Raw genomic sequence first — 18,356 nt, forward strand, 5'->3', positions numbered from 1 at the left:
TGGCTCTAAAACGTATATAACGTCACCATATTTAAAATTTTCATTCACATTTGATATTCAAATCATTTGCATTCCATTGATAAAGTAATCTGAAAATAATTTTTGAATCGTAAGTTTACGAAATGGTACCACTATACATCTCTCTCTCTCTGATTTACCGATACTTCCCAGATTTTTTAAATATATATCTGAAACACTGAAGGTAGATCTTTCGGCTACAAATGAATGCTCGTATGAAAATTTTGGGATAAAGGCTTGACGAAGGAAGTGCTTTGTTTCATCTTATTATTCCGCTCTCTTGATATTCTCGTTAAATAACACATGTACACTGGTGTATATTAGTTTGAGTTCACATCAAATAATGATTTATATGTTATTTATTTTGAAAAAAAAGAGAAATCTCCTATGTTATAGTAAAGTTATATAAATTTCACACATTTTTACAAGTAGATTATGGATTGACTTCCTTCATTGCCAGCGTTAACATACATCAGTGTTACTTCTTGAAATGTTATATGTACCTTATGAAAATGCACCGCTGCAAAATATTTAGTGCATTTTGTAATGTCACCATTATCGCTGCATCCCTTTACTCCAACACACTGTACTCATTTTCTTGTGCAGAAACGTCAAACTAATATGCACCAGTAAGCATTGATAGCTCCATGGAAATCGCAAGAGAACAGGATAATAAAAGAAATTATTTTGTTGAGATCTCATTCTTGCTGAACGGGAAATGTGTTTCAAAATTGAATCGACACTGTGGTGTGATTAAATATACATTTTGTTCGTAAGCAGAAAGCATGCGCCTAATGGTTTGATACAACCAGGATCAGTTTGACTGACAGAAATTTGATGCACTCTTTGTTGACACCTAACTTCAGAACCAAAAGAAAGCTACTTATACATTTTTATTGTTACATAATACGATTATGCAGCTCCAGAGATTCCGATTATGCGATTAATGAAATCGTTGTTGCATTTGGTGACGCTGACCCTAACAAATCTTCCACGCACATTATTGCCTCCACTATTTATCATTATGTTGAAAGAAAACAGCCATCACGTAACTATCACCGTTAGTTGTTTGTTTGTTTGTTTGTTTTAAGTCTGCTTTGCTTTACTTCGACCTCCAGTAATACTTTTCTGGGCCAGTCAATTGTATTATTCACCTGAGGATAGGAAGTAGTGATAAGTCAAGTCTATAACTGTAGCATAGCATAGCATGCCATTGAAAGATGAGAACGTCGTTCACATAAAACATCCGCGTATTTTCAAAGTAGCACCATTAATATACGTGTGATAATTATGCTCGATATGATAGTACCAGAAATGCATTTTTGGGATCACAAACTCTAAAACTTACAGAATCACAAATCGTAACCCTAACATTGACGGACGGACAAGATTAATGTGTGGTGAGGCAGAAAAAGACAAGTAAAGCTATTCACGTATGCTTAAAAGAGCGGAGTTCCAAATATGCATGAAGAATCTATCCCATTTGTCTTTCTTTGGTGTAAGCTTAACATGCACACATTTCCGAAATATGCTGTAAAACTTAATTAGTAACTAAAACAGCTATAGAGGCTGAAAAGCAATTCCTGTGACGTCACACTTTCGTATTAATTGAAAATTAATTTTTTCACGAATTCACAAACCATGCATTTTCATTTTTGATTTAATCGCAGGACTGGACATACACGCACGTCCCTCACAGTAGAGAAGATTAAATATAAAAGTTTAAATATACTTGTACACGATGACTTGCTTTCCCAGAGAAACCACTGAGTTAAAACGAATAACCGAAGGTTCGAAAAAAAACCTCGTTTTTCTGAATAATATTACTTACTTATACTTGAATTGAAGTTGTTTTCGCCAACAACGCATGTACTTAATTGATCGTGTGTGGGGAATTGAAGCCACACCCAACACGCATTTGTGCATACAAAGAATACGTTTCAGTTTTATCTGGTTCGGGAATATTAAGCCCCATGGGACACAGCTTTTCAGGTGAGAGACAATTGAACCCCACACACACATACTCATCTTAATACGGTCTGTATCGGTAGGGATTAATACCTGACTCAAGACGACACCCCGGTTCCGTATAAGTTACAATCTTAATTTGAGTCATGCATAAGTTTGGTTATACATTTTCTTACTCAATTAAATTTAATTTCGTGTACAAAGTGTACTTTGGCTGCCTAAAATAGCCAAAATGATAGAGTCTAAGTGACCTATTAAATTTCCGAGTTAGGTGTTTCTAGTTGATAATTAAGGACGATGAGCTAAAGGATCACGTCATGTTACATGGAATTATCGATTGAGGCTATCAAGCCATAGGTGATAGCCATTAAATAACACAGGCAAAATTGGTTAGACCTTAAAAGGGCTGAGGTGAACTATCGTCAGGGAACATGAGTCCTTGTATTTATCCAGGTGGTACGAACTTCTTTCTGGTGCGTCCAACGGTTTTGTTTGGAGGGATTAGGTCGGCTACCACTAAATCTTCCCACCCAACTATTGCAGTCTCTATTTTATGGACTCTAATTAGCTCGTTGGATAGTATGATGATCAACTGCATCGGCATCATGTTGTACCTTCCTCCTAGCGAATATAGATTTTCACTAGCTTTGATCAAATTTTTCCGATTTTCTTCTCCGAGCTTCCCTTCAAAGTATTCGCAATTTCAGCAAGTGTGTAGGTCTTCTGTATTTTTATGAGAGTGTTTACCATCTTCGAGGACAAAATCCATATCCTTATCCTAGATCTGGTCATAAAATTAGATTAGTGCTCTTTTTCAACTGCTGCAAGGCCTCTGGTTGCCATTTTTTGACGGAAGACGTGGTTGTTGTCGCCCACGTTACTCTCATAGTTGAGGTTATAAGTGATGACGCTGTTGCAGTCTTTAGTTTCTGTTGTTTCTTGTACTGATCACGCAGTTGTTGATTGTGGTGTCTTTGTTGTTCTTGTGGTTGTTGGTGATGGTAGTGATTCAACGGTTTTCAACAGCATTCTCGTTTGTTATCTGAAATCCATGTAATTTCAGGCGTCATATCAAACATTATTGTTGTTATTATTGAAGTTGCTGCTGAGGTACACACTGATAATGCTGAAGGCTGTTTCTCCTGTTCTTGTTTATTAAGTGCCTCTGTATGTTCCTGACTATTCTAATGCAAAATTTGTATTGGAACAGAGCGTGTTCCGCATCAATTTGTACAAGAAGCAAACACGGCGAGTCGTAAACTATGTAATGATGACTTAGTCTATTAAGGATCAAGTTCAAATCTGCCAAATCACTTGCAGTAAAAACACGTGGTAATCATAATGTTAAATTTCTGTTCAGTCACAGGCGCGCTTGAAATAATTGCGGGTAATACGACAAGTCGATAGAGAGCATGACATAGAACATTAATCATGATCAAAGTCACAAGCCTTTGTTTATCAAAGCATCCACATTTGATTTACCACATTTATCCATATCTCGGTGCGATTTTGATTGTCAATAAATCACTTCCAAGATAAGCTTGCATGTGGATATGGCCTGGATTAAACTCAACAAGCATTAACGAGTTACTGGGTCCTTAGTTATAATTTTACAAAATTAACCAAGACCTCCCCACCTTCCACAAATCTCATTTAATTAGATTAAGATTAACATGTTTTCATTATCGTCAGTGCGATTTAGCGGGGTACGGAATCAATAATTACAATCGAAGGCAAATATCAAAAAGGACTGATTGAATAACAGTGTTCACATGTAGGAATAAATTCAATGAAAATTTGAATAAGAAATGATAGTATTCGCTTCATCTTTATGTGTTATAACCACATTTGCTTCAAGTGTAACCTAAAGTATTTTACAAGACGGACTCCCATATCCATAGTTTGTTTCTTTTTAACTTGAACAGTACTGACCATAGCTTATATTGAAGTGGAGAGCTTAAAACTAAATAAGGTTATATCAACTTGGATAACGTGATTAGCACGTGACTGTTAGGTATTTAAGATCAGCGACTGAGCAACGCGCACAGAGCCAGAATAGGGCCAATGGATATGAACTTCTTGTTGTACTAGGGATTCTGATATATTTAAAGCAGGTTGAGTGTGAATGGAAGTTTACTAGTTGAATTTCTTGTAAGCAATGAATTGCTTTATAGAAGTAATTTAATTGTTTTGCAAACAAATTAACAATTTTGTAAATTCAAGGACACCACATATAGCAGAGAAGGATATGCAGATATAATTTGACCTGAAAATCTATTATATTCTGTTCTATTTTTCTTCTTCTTCCTCTTCTTCTTCTTCTTCTTCTTCTTCTTCTTCTAGTTCTTTTTCTGCTTCTTCTTCTTCTTCTTTGTGTCTCGTTTATGTTTCAAAGTCTTTCACCATTACTTTATGTTTCTTCCAGTTTCGCCAATTGATCGCAACTTAAGTAAGTATACCTTAAGTTATAAAATACATGCAAATGCTCAACATTGAAACATATTTAAAACTGCTAAATATTTTTAAATATATAACAATAATAAAACTGAAATGTAAAAGCATATAAAATGCCAAATATTCAACAGTTTTTATGATAATACTCAACATTTAAAAGAAACGTACAATATAATTCACAATATTTTAAATGCATTTAAAAATGCATACTAATACTAAACATTTAAAAGTTTATAATAATACCCAATAATAACATGTGACAAGTAAACACAGATAATATTACTCCACATTTAAATGAATATAATAATGCTCAATATTAAAAAGTATACAACATTTAGAAACAAAATCATGTTGTTCGTCTAAGTACTTTGCAGCGAAGGCAATTTTCGGTTACAATTGTTATGTTTATGAGCCTGGATGCGCAAATCCATTTAGGAGATCTGGAACGGCTTCGTGATCTTGGCACTGTTACAAGTGGAAGGCCAAAGCTTAGTATGTAAAGGCAAACGGTATGTTGTCATTCTTCAATGAATTAAACACACACACACACACACACACACACACACACACACACACACACACACCGCTGAGTAAAACGTTGGATATACATTCACCAATTATCCGGAATATCCGCTCGCACGAACTACTCCCCGTGTCCCTGAAAGATTAGCTTATTACATTGTGAATATGTGTGTACGAATGAAACTAATTTGACCATCACGAAGTCATGACACAGAGTAGCATAAATCAAAAAGAAAGAAATGATCAGAAAGAAAGAACTGAATGTAAAACCATACAATCATAATTACAATGGTGTTATGAAAAAGAAAATGAGTATTTTTTTAAATGCAAACAATGGAAGTTTAGTTAAGAGAAAGAGAGAGGAACATACAGAGTGAGAAAGTCATAATTATTATTTAATTCCATTCCATTCCATAACATCATTGATTTGCTTTACTTAATAGCACCGAAGTATTTGTTTCTCATTTTGAGATCGTTATTTTGATTAGTAATATAGTATAACGTGATCAAACCGTCATGAAACGACCGGGTACAACCAGACCGAAAGAAATAAAGTAAGGTTCGTTATCTGTCAAATAGATTAGAAAATAAGATATCAAAATGTGACTTTATTTTGCAGTTTATTTTGTAGTTGTTGCCAGAGGTTGTGATACAGTACATCGAACTACATATACATATGTAGAAGAATCATATGGTTATAATAACACAACTAGGACATATTGTATTTTTAATGAAGATCTCTGTAATTACGCTATACCAGTGGGGAGTTCGATCATCTTAATTTCTGCCTTGGTTGTTGTCTACATTGCCCTTCAATAGTGACGACATAATTTAACTGTAAATGCTGCTTTTTGTCCAGTTTATGATCAATTTTATGTATTTGCCATATCGACATATATCTCAGTTCGTATTTTTGTTTACATAACATACTAAATGTAGTTCAAAACCGAAGTTTAAAACCGGTCTGTTGCTATCATTGAGGAAGATGTCATATGACTTATTATTGGTCCAGTAGGTTGGATTTGGATATTTAGCTGTAACAAGCAAAGAAAACTTAGGCTGCTCAGTCCAGTTCCAAAGTCTACTGACAAGTGGTCGGATAGGAATTAATCTTCAACTGACAATTACTTAACAAGTGATATTATTACGTGTAACAGCCGACCAATTCACCACAATAGCATGTTTTCTATACGAAAGCTACATTTGGGCTGAAAGAAAGGTGCACCCCGTTCCGCTTTATAATGATTTGAAACACTTTTGCTTGGTCATAACATTTTCATTCAATTTGTCTTCCCTTCCCGTTATACGTAATTTATTTGAAGTAATAAATGCTTTACACAAAATATAACGTGTAGCTATCGTACTACATAATTTTATTTAAACCGTCTGCCAGCAAATTACATGAAACTAGCATATTAAAGAGTTCTTATCACAGGAAACGTATTTTTCAAGTGAAACTTTTCACAAGCTCTTCTATATATAACAACAAAGGCTAAATACATTTTTAAGGAAAATTAATTGTGCTCAATCCTCCTGTGTTTATATACTGTCTGCACAGTACCATTCACGCACGCAAGCGCATGGAAGTCCATGTGAAATGAATGATTTGCCTTGCTGAAATCAATGTTTCTCCCTTGGTAATTTCAAAAGAATGAGTATCTCTGTTTACTGTCCATGTCAATTTTCGTTTCGTTTCTTTTTTTATGTTTTAATCCCTAGCAATCATTACAGATTCGTCCATGCTGAAAACAACATACTCCCATGGGTATGTACAACGCCTGGCTATTCTCAATGGAGTTTACTATCTAAATCAGTATTTTGTCGTTGTTAAACCGGAACTGTCAGAGACTCCAATGCGTATATCTATATAGATATTGGTGTCCAACTTAATGGATACGTATATCTATATAGATATTGGTGTCCAACTTAATGGGTAACTTCCATTCGTTCGATAGCAATTTAACTTTTTGTTTGAGAACCAGATTCAAGAACAATAGAAAAACTGCCTAAAATGTAGGTTACATGCAGATGGCGCTGTTTGTTGTAAATATTGGGAAAATGTCAAAACAACAACTTTCAAATCCTGTTTTTTCTCCTACAGGAAAGGTTCGTTTCCACCACAAACTTTTAAAATGGGGATACTACGCCTACATTAGTAATTGTGATTTTCTACTCTGTCTTTGTGTTATCTGGTATCAGTTGTATATTGTATAACGTCTGATATGGCCGAGGAAATAACAATTTCTAGGTAACAATTTTTCTTTGCTGTATTATTAGATAATTTCATTAACCTTAATTATCGCCTACATTTAAAAATAATTTAACAATTTATCTATCAGTGTTGGCATACACGAAGACCCAAACAAATTACTAAAGTGTAAATTAAATCTTATCATGCTGGCATTAAAATACAATTTTAATCACTTCCGGATCTTGATTTGAATATCACGTTTAATATGGACATCGTTCCTGAATATTTGTTACCCAAACTGAAAATGATCGAATAGAAAAAACATTCATCCAAGCAATTAAACTCGTAAAATACCTGTACGCACAACTTGAAAACCAAATCTGGGCATTTTTGTTGCCGTCTTATGTAACAAGAAGGGGAAGATATTTTCTGCCCAAAATAATGTTTGTTGTAATAACTATTGTGAACTGTATGAATTTGATCAACAACAGGTAAGTAAGATGTATTTCCATGCTTATACATGGCCTTTTGACATGGGTATGTAAGGATTTTAAATATCTGAACCCGCGATCGATTAAACAAACTAACGTAGACAAAACTTTGGGGTGAAAGAAAATTTAATCAACAAATAGGTAAATGTGCCTCTGAAGAAATCTTAGCTGGTTATTTATCAACCAGCTTCTATATATTCCAAACGTTCACTACATTACTTCATAGGATTATTTTTGTTTTAAATATTGCCTCCCTGGTGCTGTATTTACTGTAATGGTGTTTAAGAAAGAAAAATAAAACCACATGCTAATACAATGGCATCAAACTTAAAGGTATTGACACATATTATCTTATAAAGAATTCTTTCCTCATATATTATAATTTTCTTAATAATAATAATAATAATAATAATAATAATAAATGGTAGTAGTGGTGATTTTGTAGTACAATAGGCTTTGTTAAACACTCTAGCACATAGCATGCTTTGTAAAACCATCTAATACATAGCCCTCTAATACAACTATTTAAAGCCCAATAACATAAGCATATTTTGTGAAACGCGTCAATCAGAACTACATTAACAATTATAGGTACACCAATCAGGGTAGCTGCTGAAACCATATCAATAGTAGCCGGTGTGACTAGAGGTGTTGGTAAAATAATCTCATCACGGCTGCATTAGCAAATGCGTGTCTATTGAAAACTTCCTGCCGCGGAGCAAAGCAATCCCAATACAAAGACGAGTATTTTCAGGAACCTGTCCACTTTAACAAATCGATCAGCAGCCGCAGATGGATATGATAAGAACAAAAAACCTATTCATTCTTGCATTTCGTTATATCTGATGAAATGTTTTATAAATTAAATGTTTCTGAAATGATTCTACATTTGACAGAAAGTCAGAACTATGTCACACAACGCCATAGTATCATATATACCATAATCTGTTCCAAGGTAGAGATAAATTCTCGTGCGAACATGATTACTGAAAAATTGATATCGTAAAGTCGTTCTTATGAGAGAACCTAATGTATAACTAAGTTACTTGATGTACTTGAATGCGTAATGTATATCACTTTATTTACACCTAAAAGTGTAATGCATTATAACGCTCAGTTACAATGAGTCGTCAGATTCTATGGAGTTGTGTATCCCGGATACTGAAACCAGAGTAGACGTTGATTAGAGGAACGATAGTTGATAATTCATAATGAGGGACCAAAGATCCTGGATCAGCGGGTATACAGCAATGTGAGGTTCGATTGGAATCATTGGGCAGACATAAGAATTGTGTTTACATGCTAGTTGCCATGAAAATCGAGTATTAAGAAAATATCAAACAAGATATGCCCATTTTCAACGTTTCCATGTAGTACCCGTCGATATTGTCTATCCCTAAACTATTTACTAACTTTAAAATGATGTTATCTGTGCTGAATCTTGTTCTGTTATAATGGTACATAAATCAAGGTTTGAAATTCTAACAAAAATAACTAGAAATAAACCCGAATAACACATGATCTTCAAAATCTACCTTACAGGTCAAGATGAAAGATATTTTAAGTTCCGTTGGAAAAAAATAAAATAGTCAATGATAACGTCAAAGCCTGTTTGCGTATGCGACACTGGTTACCGTAGTATTGTTGGCTGATATGATCGACTATCGGGTCCCTCTAGATGTTACTGAGGTCTCTTAGTCCCCGAAATTGGTGATATTCATGCCCTTGTTTCTGGGGATTAAAGATGATCTTTCACAATATGTTTCCTTAATTTCGCGGCAATAAACATACACACACATACTGTCTAAGATAACAGTTAAGCATCTGAACAATTCAAAGCGTGGTTGAGTTATAAAGATCTATTTTATTTTTTCAGGTTGAGTTACTTTTCTAAGTCCTAAACGTATCTATACATGTCAAGTCTAAAACCGTCTATTGTGAGAATACGTACTCATTGATTACATTAGTCATATTTCCTTGTTCAGGAAGCAATGTCATCTCGTACTAAGGTAAGTGAGTACGGCAACCCGTTCTCATCCTGATAAAGTTTCCCGCACAAGACCATAAAACAAGAAATAAGCACTACCTTTAAGCATTTATTCTATATTTAATTTTGCACGAAATTGCAATAATTTACAATGTTAATGTTGTACCTCAAAAATAAAAATGAATCATTATTTTGTGGAACGGTCGAACACATTTCACATATCAATATATATATCACTAGATGTTGAAATGGCACGCGATATGTTGCTCCAGCGTGATTTATATAAAATTCTTTTTCAAATAAGTAATTGAAAGCAATTCTTTTACTTGCTCGTTTTCTAAAACTTGACATATTGATGGGATTAGAGGAATGTATGAAACGTTGTTAAAGCATTTGTATCAGAATAAATATGATGACATTGCCACAAAATATGTAATTCAGTTTCTCATTCCATTGAGCCAGAAATGTTAGAGAGTAGTTATAGATACTACCTTACTAAAATACTATTTCAAGTATTGCATACTTAAATTTGGCCCCAGATTCCTGAAAAATTGTAAGCAAAAGTCTAACTCAGGTTCAAAATCACAAAACCTATACATATTATGTTTTTTATTAAAAAGAAGCTAGAACTTTCACCATCTTATAAACGTCGATTCCTTTATTAGACTTACATTTCGATTATGATTATTTCATACACGTAAAATATCTGTTTGAGTTTTTGAACTTATTCTTTAGGTTTTTTTTTAGCAAGTTTCTATAGTACGTGGACTAGTCTTCTTTGTTTCTATATAGCCATTATCTTATCTGAAAACTACAAGCCACTTTTATTTAGTTTTAATGTGGAACATTTCAAGGACTCGAAGTCTGATCGATAAATAAAATGACAAATAAAAAAATAAAATGAAACAAGTACTTGCATCCTAAAACTATAGTTTTATGAAGCCCAGGTGGCCATACTTGAAATGCAATAATATGAGACAGTCAAAAAATTTATAAGTTTGTACTTGAGAACCCCAATAGGGAATCTTTATCAGTTTAGATATATATATATATATATATATATATATATATATATATATATATATATATATATATATATATATACGTTTAAACCTCCGTTGTTATGTACATAGTGTAAGATATTACCAATATCCCACCACACACATATAGTATGGTGTCGACGCGAGTAAAACAATTGTTGACTGTGTGACAAAGCTTTACAAGATGTCCAGGAAAAACATCTAAGTGTTCATTTTCGACAGCATGATTACACACCTTTAAACCTAAAACAATTACAAAAAGAGGTGTTAAATGGCACATATTACCTTTGTTTATTGCTAATTAAACATGATAAATAGGGCAAAGAGAATCATTCAGTGATGGATTGTGCTTATATGATAAGAGAGACATGAATTTCGCTTCTGATTATGTCATGTTGCTTTTTCAGGACTGTTGAAATGCTGAGATTCCAAAATTTATAGAACATATTATTATAAAAGAGTACCGAGTACACATAAGCCATACGTAAGTTCAAAAACGCAAAGGACTCATTAGCGCTGTAATGCAGATTTAGCTGTTATATTGTTGTCACAGTTTTAACACATTATTGACTATGTCGTACCGACGATTTGGGATGTAAATACCTTCCTCAAGTACACATTGAGGCTCCTATAGCGGGTTACTGTTCTAAACGTGTTGTTAAAATCAGACAACTTCGAATTTATTTATATTGTTATTTATTTGTGTCACCTTCTAAAGATTAGTAAAATAAACAATGAAAAGTTCTTTCTCAAATTCGAACCCAGTTCTACCAAGTGGCAGTATGACTCTTTTACAAAGTTTAGGTTCAACGAATATATTGATTTAAAAAAATTAGGGGTATCCTTGCAATCACGTTTACCTGCTAATCTCGTTACGAATAAATCTGAAGAAACACATAAGGCAGACAAATCACTATGCTAATTCACAAGAGTTCAAAAGGTGATGCAGGTAGTCTAAGGAGACCTCTTGAAAACGTTTGCGTAGCAGTTTCCGTATGCTATAATCATCTGTGGTGAAGGTAAGAGTAGGAGAGAGAGAAAAAAGCAAAGGTACGAAAACTACGTAGTGAGTAAGGAAACAGATGTATTCCCTTGGATTCCTGACTACCGTTCTCGCATCTACCCTTTGACATAGTTAACCCATATGTGACCGTTGCATTTCACTTATTTTTGCACGCACATGACCTAGTCATGGGGCATAGAGACTCTTACGGATGTCAGTGTCCACAAAGGTTTCCAAAAGGGCCAAACCCAACATTTCGTACTACAAGATCATGTTTTGTCATAAATGTAGCACCGATCCATACGAACTGCAAGATCATCACAATGACTGAATTACAGGAGCAGCTATTATGCTTTTGATCGATAATCGGGCTTTTTGCGTGTTTGTAGCAATCAATACTGTTTATCACCAAAACTGCGGTTTTAGTATTATCGTGCATTTCTTTTGCTATCTCTTTGTCTTCTTTTTTGTTTTAGAGTATAATATACGATTTTTATGGCAAAGTGTGATGATAATATTGTAATAATTGCAAGTTTGAAGTGTTTGTATGACATGTTTTCCATATTGCCTATTTTTCCCATGTCACTGGATTGTAACAACGTCATAGACACATCATAGCTCAACAACAGTAGAGATTCTCGTACCAGGTTTTTAAGACTATTAAGGCCATTTATTATAAAGTATAAATCTACCTTATTGATATCAGTTGGCTTTCCACATGGCAATATCTGAGAGCATTCCATATCTGATATGGTGATGGTGTTTATTTGTAAGTTGATCCCTTTGTAATTACTTTTTTATATTCTTCCTCCAATATTTTTTTTCATTTTGTTCTATCTTTTATAACATTGGTCCCTCTTCCTCATATTGGTTTGTTTTGTGCACGAAATTTTTGTAGCTATTTCCCACACTGATCTAACCAGGATTTTTTCAATGGTGCATCTTTCACTTGTTGTTCTTTATCTGTGCCTTGTTATATTTCCTCTAATGATTGATTTGTTCCTTGCCCTGAGTATGTTAAACTTATCCGTCTCGTTACGGTGTTGCCTTTACATGTCATATTTTTCACTTTTGCTGAAAGATGTCACGTTGGGAAATATTTAGGTACGATGACTAGCAAATTGCAAGGAAATGTAACTAGTAGTTGCAAAATATTTCTAACCTTCATTAAATCTTATTAAAGAGAAACTATTCCCTAAGCCTTAAATAGTGTCTAAGTTGAGTTAGATAAAACGCTGAATAGGAAAACCAACTGAAGAACCCTGAATCCAATATTACATTCAGCAAATGTTGAACAAGTTGCGCAGCGCATCTCTCAGAGAAAGAGAGCACAAAAGATCAATTTCTTTTGGCTCACATCATTAGATTTGTTAATGTTTGTACAAAGGTATGTTGTTACTAAAATTGATAGAGAAAAAGGTAATGTCACCATTTAGATTCTTTCTTTGGAATAAACGTTTACTTTTTGTACTTAATAATGTATCATCAATGTCGTATAAGGTTGTTGTCAGATAAAAGTTTGCGTTAGATAAATCGGATATGGTTTACTGGTTCTTAAGTGACCGTTTTCGTCTGCAACCATTCACAATTTGTGAAACTTTCTATGCCTTGATGAAAGATTGAACTCTATTGCATGTACTCCTGCATGTTTACACTAAGATTTCTTTCTTGCATTGCTTTAAACGCGTACTGCTATGCCGCAGTTTGAGAAATTGCAATATTGATGATACAGATCGCTTTGGACAAATAATGTTTTTAAATGCACGCACATTATCTATCCCTATTTCTTATTGGGACGAAGCGTTGAATTTCAGTCGGGTTAATGCAACAATTGCTAATTAGCAAATTGAAGATTGATTGGTTTAGTAATTTTCTATTCTTTGTTGTATTGGTGAATTAGGTATGAATTCTAGTTCAACAATTTATTTTTATCAATTTAGTTAAAGAGATTTGAATATATTTAACCCTTATTTATAGACCTACAAGATGCATTTTAAGCTTTGTAATCTATGACGTTTTAGCCAACAATATGTAGCATAATTGTTGAAAAAACGAACGTCTACTGCTTTGCTTTGATCTTATTAGTTTACATTTTTTGCAGTTCAAGGAACATTTTTTTATTTTCTCTTTTCTTCTCCAGTGCTAAAAATCTCTTATTCAGTCACTATCGTCTCCGGCTCTATGGCGGATTCAGCAGACCTTGTAACTCTTTGTAAATACTGAGATCATGATGATAAAACAAATTAGACCATACACAGTAACCCTTATATGATCACGTTTTGTTATAAGTATATGTGCGGGAAGACACTCCCAATCAATATTCTATGATGCCTAATCTATCAGTTTGTATATTCTCGATTTAAACTTAAACTATTACCTGCATCATTGATTATGTTGTCTGTGTAGGTACAATTGCAAATATTGTACTGATTGTCCTATTGGTAATAGTTAAAATGAAATATATATATATATATATATATATATATATTATAGAAAACTGTGCATTGCATCTACAATAACGGACATATGCCTATTGATGACACAAGTAAATTACTCACACATGTCTAATCTGATTACCTGCTATTAAACATGAATCTCTTATGTGGACACCTCTTTAAATACTCATCAATATGATGACATTTAGAGTGGAGCCATTTATATATTTGCAAAAGATTTCAAAAAGATTTCATATTAGTTTCTCTATCTCTTTGTACGTGAGCAGTTATTTATATTAGTTATTTTAGTGTGTCTTTTTAATACGTCATTGGGTTGTCATTGAACTTACTAGTCATTTGAAGTGTTATACTGACTTTTTAATGTCACATTCAAAGACGAGTGTGCTAGACATTTGTATAACTTTGTTTTAGTGTTATTCTCCGTACATGAATATTTTGGTATAGAATATTGCTTATCGTCCTTTTTGCAGTGGAAAGTTTGTAATTTGGATTTTTCTAAACAAAACGTGTTATCTTGTATCCCTACACTAATGGGCTGGCGTAAAACATTGGACTCAGTACAATTATTAATATACTTACTCCTTAAATAGAATTCCGGACATTTTATTTTGTATGCACTTTTATTATATCAAATACAATTGATCTTCCTGATCATTGAGGCAAAATAATAGATTTGAACCATGGTGCTCAACATTTATCTTAACCAACGTTGACAGAGGACTATATGTTATCACGATCTTGTACATATAACAATATGCCATCAACATCTGGCAAGCCTGAATAATATCAATATTTGCAAAATCATGTCAGCTTTTATATATTGCAAATGTCATACTCAGAACTAATACACAGATCTATCTACGGTATCCTCATTCGATTATGTTAAAGTCTTATCTTCCCATATGAAGCACACGTTCCATTTTTTGATGTTTTCAGTGTCTTCTTTTCCAGTAAAAACATGTACCTTGCCAGTAACACCGAATTTAAAGTTTGCTTCATTATGGCCATATGTGATTCTGTTTCACATTGACGTATTTTTTAAGGTATTCTTGATAGATTTTAATTATGAACTCTGTGCAGAATATATGTGTTATATTAATGACAGTTTAATCATATTTGCTTTGTAACCAGGAAACGTTACATATCTGCCTTAAGACAACTGAATTGACATGGCTGTGTGTACTGTTATAAAATTTAATGCAAAATAGATCACAATGATCTACCTTTCTTGCTGAAGTTATTTTGCTATCATAATGCTCCAACACACCTGACACATCTTGTTTAAGTAAGTTGTAAAATAATTCCGTCCGGTATCGGTATACACCGGGGGGATTATAACCGGGTAACGTCTTGGAGTTTACCCTGTATGGTCGATTGTAGCAACATACAGTCTAAGACAGAATTCATTTTCGGGACATTCACCACGCTACGATTTAGTGCTGTTGGTGAGTGGACCAAGAACAACTAGCAGAGCATTTGTGACAGTCATTCTTGTTGATAGAAAAGTATGAGCAATGTTTATTTTAGTGAGCAGAGGTGATTAATCGTAAGCTGTTTTACACTCGCATGGTGTCCGTACGCGTAAGTGATGATTCAATCGGAAAAGCCCATTACTCTGTGTCAAACTTTAACAAACGTACGTAAGTGCAAAGAGACACATTTATGCGGTGTTTTAGGGACAGAGTCAGGTATAATGCATGTGTGAATATGCGTCGCTCACGCAAATATTCCACAAAATATCATATTTGGGATTCATGGCGACAAAAATCGGGCTATCACCTTTGTCTTTGCAATATTTTACTGCTCTGCTGTTCTATCCAAGATTGAATACTTTTTGGGGACCCTTCGTTTGTCTTCGGTGCATATTCCTCATTGAACTTGCCAATAAATCTTTCGTATGTGTTACTCAATAGCAAATGATATGTTGGTTAATCACTAGTGTCAAATTCGTTTGCATGTCAGATGCCAGAACGGCAGAGACATCGTCCGTTTTGATATGCATAAGAAGAAAATCGGTGTCTGTGTAAATTTTTTGATCTTGTCATAAGAAAATTTTGCACATGATCGGCTTCAAGAGTCCAGCACAAACGTGCCATCATAAATTGGATTTTCCGTCTTCACCTTGACTTTCTTGCTGTGAACAATAGTGTGTCAGCCGTCAAAGATGTTACGAGAGTGAAAAGCCCTAATGGCACTCATAGGATTTAAGGCGGACTCGAGAGCCCATTCAAAAATTCATTATCATCATGTAACACTTTTTTATCAACCGCGGCGGACCATACTTTGTAGTAGGTATGGAATTAATCTTCAATCCATCCTTGTCTGATTAAATAGCTAATTCATCCTTGTCTAATTGAATAGCTAATGTACATAAGTCCGGAGTTAACTGAACCTTGTAGCGTTGAAGCGATTCCTGCATGTAAATTCCAGAAGAGGTTTCTAGTGTGGTGGCCTGGTGCATACCGCTTCAGAATGACAGCATAATAGTATTAATAATCACTTTGACCCTCTTGCAAGGGAGATATTGGCTGCAATGCGTCAGCAGTTGTGTTCATCATAGACTATAAGTCGAATGACCCAAACTTCCACTTGGCTGTTGGAGGAATTTTGATATTTAATCGTGTTGTTGTTGCACACACACTATCATTGCCAGACGTTGTTTGTCCATAAGTCCTAATAATGCAAATATTTAAGCTTTTCTTTCTACATTTTGCTAAATATCTTCGAGGTCCTCTTGTGTTTCCACAAAAATATGCTCTATATTTGGTGGATCTTCACTGGCACGAACACTAATTATTGCAAGCAGATCCACATGGGCGGCAAACATCCTGATACCATTGAATTGTATACATAGGTTCAATGAAAGATGTCGAGAGAGATAAGAGATAGAATTTGGTTGATCTTGCACATTATCATATAAATATTTTCAATGTTATTTCGAACAAGTCTGAACAATTTGACCTCGTTGCTGTTAAAAAATAATTCATAAGTCGATGAACTAGTCATATATCATCTGAAAGTTATTTTAAAAAGAATGCAATATCTTTTGAGTCTCTTTGACAAATCTGTATGACTCATTTAAACCTAAAAGCGATTTGACCTGTTCTTCAACGTAAAGGACACTCCATTGCTAGAGTAATGTGATCCTAGAATTTGACATATATATATATATATATATATATATATATATATATATATATATATATATATATATATATATAATCCAATAAACGAACTAATGTTCAACATTTAAAAGTATATAATAATATATAATATTAAGCGTTTATCATAATACTTAAATCCTAACAGTATAAGTAATACTCAAAATATACAATACTGCTCAGTAATAAAAATTATACGATAATACACATTAAACGTGTGCAATATTACTCCACATTTAAACTTATATAATAATACTTAAATTTAAAAATGATATCTTTATACGACATTTATAAATTTGTTATTTACCCAATTACTTTCCAGCAAGTGCAATATATTGTGACAACTGTTATGTTTATGAGGATCAATGTACAGATTCCATTGGGTTCTCTTGAATTTGAACAATTGGAACAGTGTCGATATCTAGAACAGTTAGGACATCTAGATTTATGACAGTTCCGTGCTCTCTGTCTCGCTACAATGTAAGGACAACTATCTGAATTTAAATGCATACGTTTTGTAGACATTCTTCAATCTGTTATACACGCAGACTCGCACACTAATACACACACACACACACACACACACACAAACACAAACACGATCACTTGAGTAAAACTGGATACTCGTGCATTGATCTTGGTACTCATTTTCTTCCAAGTGCTTCTAGAATGTCTGAACATTATGGTCGACTTTCTTCTTCTATGTTTTTAAAGGTTATTCCGTGCATTTCTCTTCGTCTATGTGACACGAGGAAGTTGCTTTCCGTGGTTGTTTTATGTTTTTGAAACTATTTTCAAACACAGGCATTTCCAAGAAATTTTCATACTATGCCTCGAAATGTGTAAAATGTATACTCATTGTTTCAACTCTTATTAATTAATGTTCTATAAAAAAATTGAAATTGTCAGATATTGTCTGCATTCAATATTACCTTGAAAGATTCAAAATTGTTGCATGTAATAGTTTAATCACGAGTGCACCGCATGAAATGCACTCGAATAGCCGTGCGAGCAGTTACCTTTGTACATGCCATTGCCAGATAATTATGGATAGACTGCTGCATG

General features: G+C 33.8%; 1 protein-coding gene across 2 annotated transcripts in view; it reads left to right on the forward strand.

Moving 5' to 3' along the window:
- The window catches only part of LOC149799383 (serine protease FAM111A-like), a 49,945-nt gene that overhangs the window by 8,904 nt on the left and 22,685 nt on the right, over positions 1–18,356 (forward strand). Inside the window, exon 2 of one of the 2 annotated variants that reach the window (XM_089958721.1) lies at positions 4,412–4,435. The exons of the other annotated variant lie outside the window; for it this stretch is intronic. The gene's annotated coding sequence lies outside the window, so the exon portion shown is untranslated. The remainder of the gene's footprint in view (positions 1–4,411; positions 4,436–18,356) is intronic. 2 annotated transcript variants of the gene reach the window in all.

This window comes from Sinohyriopsis cumingii, chromosome 5 (assembly GCF_028554795.1).
Source record: "Sinohyriopsis cumingii isolate HCF-2022 chromosome 5, ASM2855479v2, whole genome shotgun sequence".
Classification (NCBI taxonomy): domain Eukaryota; kingdom Metazoa; phylum Mollusca; class Bivalvia; order Unionida; family Unionidae; genus Sinohyriopsis; species Sinohyriopsis cumingii.